Source organism: Pectinophora gossypiella, chromosome 20 (assembly GCF_024362695.1).
Source record: "Pectinophora gossypiella chromosome 20, ilPecGoss1.1, whole genome shotgun sequence".
NCBI lineage: Eukaryota > Metazoa > Arthropoda > Insecta > Lepidoptera > Gelechiidae > Pectinophora > Pectinophora gossypiella.
In genome coordinates, this window is record NC_065423.1 from 4315595 (window position 1) to 4321594 (window position 6000).

Sequence of the window (6000 nt, forward strand, 5' to 3'; positions counted from 1 at the left end):
TCCAAAACTTAAGGTAGCGCCAAGCAAACCACCATTTTTCCTCTCTAAAGCTGATTGTAACTTCATTGGTTTGAGACCTAATGATTTTGGCACTGCTAATTTCGTTCTAAACGTGTTCAGGTTCAAACTGGGTATTTTTGGTGCAAATGGACTTGATTGGAAGGGGTTAATCTGGAAGATATCTAAATTAATATCCTCTAACGGCTTCAAAGGTGCAAAAGAAGATCTTAAATTGGTCGTACTGGCATCAGTAGCCATTACTGGACTTGTATTCGAACAATCCTCAGCAGAAACAAATTCAGTGGACTTTAATTCTACGTCCTCCGTTGCTCTTTCATTTCCACTAAAAAGACCTGAAATTCTTGACGTAATATCACTAAGCGTTGGCACTTGCAGATTTGTTATATCTAAAGATGGAACTGGGGGTAATAAGTTGTTTACATCGAACAACGAAGGAGGCTGGAAAAAAGAAGAAGGTTGAACAATGTTTTGTCGTAAGACCGAAGACCCTGTGTTTGGTACTACATTGAACAAAGATTCACTAGCCTCAGATGCCATTTCATTTCCTTGTGTATTGATACTGGCTGGGTCAGAAATATCTCTTTCAATTTGTTCTTCTGATGTAGTCTTAGCTGATTTAGTTTCAACAGCACAAGTACTTTCTGCAATTTCATCTTCATGTAAATTGGTAACATCAAATCTTTCACGTGCTTCAGATAAATCTTCAATGCTTTTTGATGACGTTATTACTTCTGTGTTCGTCGTAGCTGAAGAATCCATATCAGAATTGACTTTTTCTTTACCTTGGTTTGAAGCATTATCGTCTTTGTTGAAATTTGTAAAACTATCGGTTTGATTGAGTTCACTCAAAGATATGTCCTCAAAATCACCAAGGGGAAGCTTTTTGCTGTTGCTCGATCGTAACAACGTATTAGACATAATTTGTAGGTCAAGTTTATTTAACTCCTTCTTATCTTCGACAGATTTTTCAGTAAGTGGGAACTCTCCGGTATCTTCGCTTAGTGTATCTGTATCCACTGTTTCCTCACTATTCAATGAACCTCTGTTATTTTCTTCTACAGCATCTTCTACTGCTTCAGGTCTGTTGAATCTTGTAATACTTAGGACTTTAGCATTAGGATTTTTTAAGGTTTTTAATGTTAATGAAATCCTTTCCTTCACAGACGGTAAAACCTTTTCCATTGAACTCAAGTTTGTGTTTTCTTCTCCATTTCGAGGAATCTCTGCACTTTGTAGATCATCTTTTTGTACAAAGTCATCGGCTCTTTCTTCTACATTTTCTATAGATGTTATTTGAAAAAACTGGTTGCTAGTTTCAGCATCAGCGTCTTGTCCTTCCTCTTGGTTAATGTCTGATTGTTCTTTAAAGAATTGAGAGTTATTTATATCTTCTGTGTCAACCAAGTCTTCCTGTTGCAATTCAAATTGAGGTTCATCATCAATAACAATAGAATCAACATCGTCAGCATTTAAACTAATAGTATCAATTTCAGACTCGGAATCATCACCATTTTCTAGGCCAATTTCTAGATTTTCTTCATCAATAGCACTTATATCAATTTCACTAATGGGTATATCAGATTGTTCTTTTATCTCAAGTTCTTCAAATTCTATGTTTTCGTCACCGTCAATAACCAATCCTACACCGTCGTCATTACGGTCGCTATTCTTCAAATTATCTGTTGACAATTTACTACTTGTATTTTCTGCTCCAGATATTTGCGAATTTGCGTTTCCATCTGAATTTGTATTTCCGTCTAAAATCGTGTTTTCTGTGACGGGAGTTGTAGTTTTTAATTCATCTTCATCTAAAGAAAGCATGCCATTATGTTCAAAACCATTAGGTACAGCATCAAGAATATGTGTTACAGGATTTCTATCTACTGTACTCTGTTGTGCTGTTTGTGAATCAGTATCAAGTTCTGCAGCTGAGATGTCAGTATTACTTTCAGCTGTGGCTATAACTTCATGGTTCTCCGAGGGATTTGGTAATGCATCCAATATTTCTGTCTTAACATTCTGTTTTCTAGAAGTCATGGTATTCATTTTTTCTTTACTTTTATCACAGTTCTTTTTTGCTTTGGCACCAATAGGTTTTCGTTGTTTAGTAAAAGTTGTACCCGGTTTATTTACTCGTAAAGGTGGCAATAATTTGAAATCAGGCAAGGTAATTTTGGTTTTGCTGGAATTTGGTCCTATCAATTCCACATCTTTTAAGTTTAATAAGTTTTTCAAACTAAAAGGCGTCTTAGTGTCTGGTAACAGTGACTTCAATTCAAATTGTGGATGGTCGTTAGTATTTTCAGCAACCTGTTCCTGTACGACACTAGGTGATAAATTACTATCTAAGTTTTCTGTATTACTCAGTATTGGTTTTCTGGCTTGTGTAATTTTTATTTTAGGAAATTTGAATTTGTCGAGTCCAAGATTTAGTGGTTTTATTGTGCTGTCAGCATTATCCTTGATCAACGAATGAAGTTTTAAATTAGGCAATTTAAACCCTGCATTATTACTCCTTGATACATCTTCGGCCTCTTTAGGAAGCTTCTTGTCCTTGCGAAGGTTCAACAGACTCTGTATATTTCCATCTCTAGCTGATTTCTTTGTCGAAAGCAATTTCAATATATCTGGCGTAGTTTTGAGCCTTAGTCCTTCCAATCCTTTATTCAAACTAACAACATTTTCCTGTACATTACTGGCGCCACTGTCCATATCTACTTTTCTATGTAAAAGATTGGGTTTGAGTTTGAAAGTAGGGGTTTTATGTTCTGATTCTCTTACCTGGCCTAGATGGGGTGTGCTTAGGGGATGAAGGCAACGAGTTTCGTGAGCGTGTGAAGCTTCAGGCATAGCATCATCTTCCTGTGGGTTAACGATGATAGTCACTACCTTAGCGGTGTCGGGCTCAACGTCGCGTAGTTCTGAAACCCTGGCTGCGTTTCTGGCAGCTTCCCTGGCAAGTGCTTCTTGGTATTCTTCATCGGTAGCGTCGCGAAGTGTCTCCAATACGGATGAAGCGAAGTCAACTTCGGGATGAAGGAGTGGTTTGGGATCGTCTTTTGATTGGTCGGGTCTGAAAAAAAAGTATGTTTTAAGTTAATTGTACACGTCACCATTCGCCGCTTCAATTAATTGATAAAGCTACTTAACAAAAACATTCTAGACCAGTTTTACATTATAGTTTTACAGATTAGTATACTCAAATAAGAGATATACCTACTTAATTACTATCTACATAATTACTTGGGTAGGTATCTTTAACATAAGAAAGAATATAAGAAATAAATAAGTTGAGTACAGCAATAGGTAACATTGTATATTTCTATCTCATAACAAATTACTATTTGTCATGAGATAGAAATATATAATGTACTGTATTTGGACTTTATCTAGACGCGCTAAATTGCGCAAACAGTAGATACATACAGTAGATGCATGCAAGATTTACACGTTCAAGAATTATTCTAATGTGTGGTATATCCTCACCGCCGAATCCACTTGATTCGGACTCGGGCTCAAAACCACTGAATTCGACTTTACGAGTTTGAATTCATGTTTGGATCTTAGAATCTTAGATCTTAAACATAGCTGGCGAGAGTAGATGTATATCCTATAAAGCTCTGCCTTCCCCTTCGGGGATACAGGCGTGACTCTATGTTTTGCTATATTGTATCCTCACCTCATGTCAGACCAAAGAGGATGCACTGCTCTCGGAAGGAAGACCGATGACGCTCCCTCGGCGTCATGTGGTCGAACCCTGCACGGGCAGTCGTCCACAGCCGAAGCGCGAGTGACGTCATCCAAGCCAGCTGATCGCACCATCGCATCCAGGCTTGGACCCCTGCCCCCAACAGGACAAGGGCAGCACTCTCTAAAGTCCAACTGGCGTTGTTGCCGACTGCTCTCCGAGTCATCTGTTATGGGTTGTGTTGTTATCTGAAAGGGTAAAGTTTTAATTTAAGTAGGTACCTAAGTGTAAGAATAAGAATAAGCAACTGAACAATATATTAGTAGTGCTACCTTTATAAATATATCTTATCTTATTTAGCCTATTCGATCCCACTGCTGGGCTCTTTGGACTGGACTCCGGCCAATCCTTCCGATAAGCATTGAGGTCGTCACACCATCTTTTACGCGGTCTTTCTCGACTTCTATGCTCGCCCTGAGGTGTGCAGTGAGTAACGACCCGTGCCCATCGCACCGGATGCATCCGACAAACGTGTCCGGCTCAGTCCCACTTCAGTTTGGCGGGCTTTTTCCCTAAATCAGTGATACCTGTTTTGGAGCGCAGTGTAGTATTTCGCAACGTGTTTATTTCCTTTGTCCTAGGCGTCAAACGAATATAAATATAATAAAGTAAAAATGTGGTTGCAGAGGGAAAGACGGGAACCATTGGTAAAGCAGTGCAGAACGGAAGGGGCAAGACAGGGACAGAACTTGAAACTTGACAGAGGGCAGAAGTAACTGTCAGTACTATTCAAAGGCGGAAGACAGGAGTCCTAGAACAGCTCTGAAATAAACTACTCTAGGCGCCATCCTACTCACGTCAGACCACGTAACCACTGCACTATTTTTCCCTAAAAAAAGTAGCATGGAGACTATTTTAGACAAGAATGCTACACCGAAGAGCGTGGCTATTAAATTAGTGATGATGATGAAAGTAAATAAACAGATTAAGTTAGATCTATTAGATCTAGAGATATAACATAACATAAGCGGTCCTAGTTTGGTTCGGACATTACAGGCTGATCACTCGATTGTCCGAAATAAAGATGATGCGTGCTTCGGAAGGCACGTTAAGCCGTTGGTCCCGGTTACTACTTACTGATGTGTTACACGAGCCTTGGTAATTCACCTCGCAACCCACACGATAGAAGAGAAGAATCAGAGATGGTGTGCCCTCTATCTAGATAGATAGGTAGATAAAATACTTTATTGAGCACAATGGACACAAAATACAGAGATAAGGACAACAGGCGGCCTTATTACTCGTGCAGCAATTTCTTCCAGGCAACCTTTGGGTACAGGAAAATCTATCTAGATACGTACGTACTTACTAATTACCTAATTGTTTATTCTTTGTTACAACGCAACGACCGGCAATAAGTACCCACATCCAGAGCAATAAGCAAACAAGAAATAAGTTTTCTGAAGTCCTCATCACACTCCGACAGTAAAAAAGTTATATATCCAAAATACAAATATGTGGCGAATTCTTCCCAGTATCCTAGGACACTTGAGTTTGGAACTGAATCGCTACTTCCCAAACGTAAGTAAATAAAAGCAGATAACAAATCCAGAGTACTCTAAACCGGCGAGCGTGCACGAAGATGAGAGTGGAAGAAGCAAAAGTGGTTGCGTCAGGATCGTGGTAGGTGGAATTCCATGGTCTCTGCCTACCCCCAACGGGAAATAAGCGTGATCTTATGTAGTTAGCCTGGAAAGTCCTTCATTACCCAGTTGTAAAGTACCATATAGAGTATGTAGGACAGCAACTGACGCTCGTGTTCCTTAACGGGGTGGATAGTAATTCGTAACTACATATACAGGGTGGCCCAGAAGTTCACGTTCAAAATGAAAAATAGAGAGACTCATTAGCTACCAGAAACATCCCCATGTATGTACAGCGATTATTTACGGTTTAGGAGATATGACCCATTTTGTACCTTTTTCTAGATTTTCTACCTTACTTCAGAAATCATCATTTTGTCGCTATCTCTTTCTTAATAATTATTTTATTTAACTTCATAACTATGCCTAAGGATATGTACCGCTAGGTGAAAAAATGAAAGCAGTCAAATCAAAGATAAAAAAAAAGTTATTGGAAATCAAAGTGAGAATTTGACCAAAATTGTTACAGTTTTTAAAACTTCGCCGAAGAATAATAAACACATGATATTGTCATGGACCCTGCTCCATTTAATAGGCTTTTAGAAACATCCAAAAAAAGTACCCTTAATAAGGGCATAAAACTAAGTA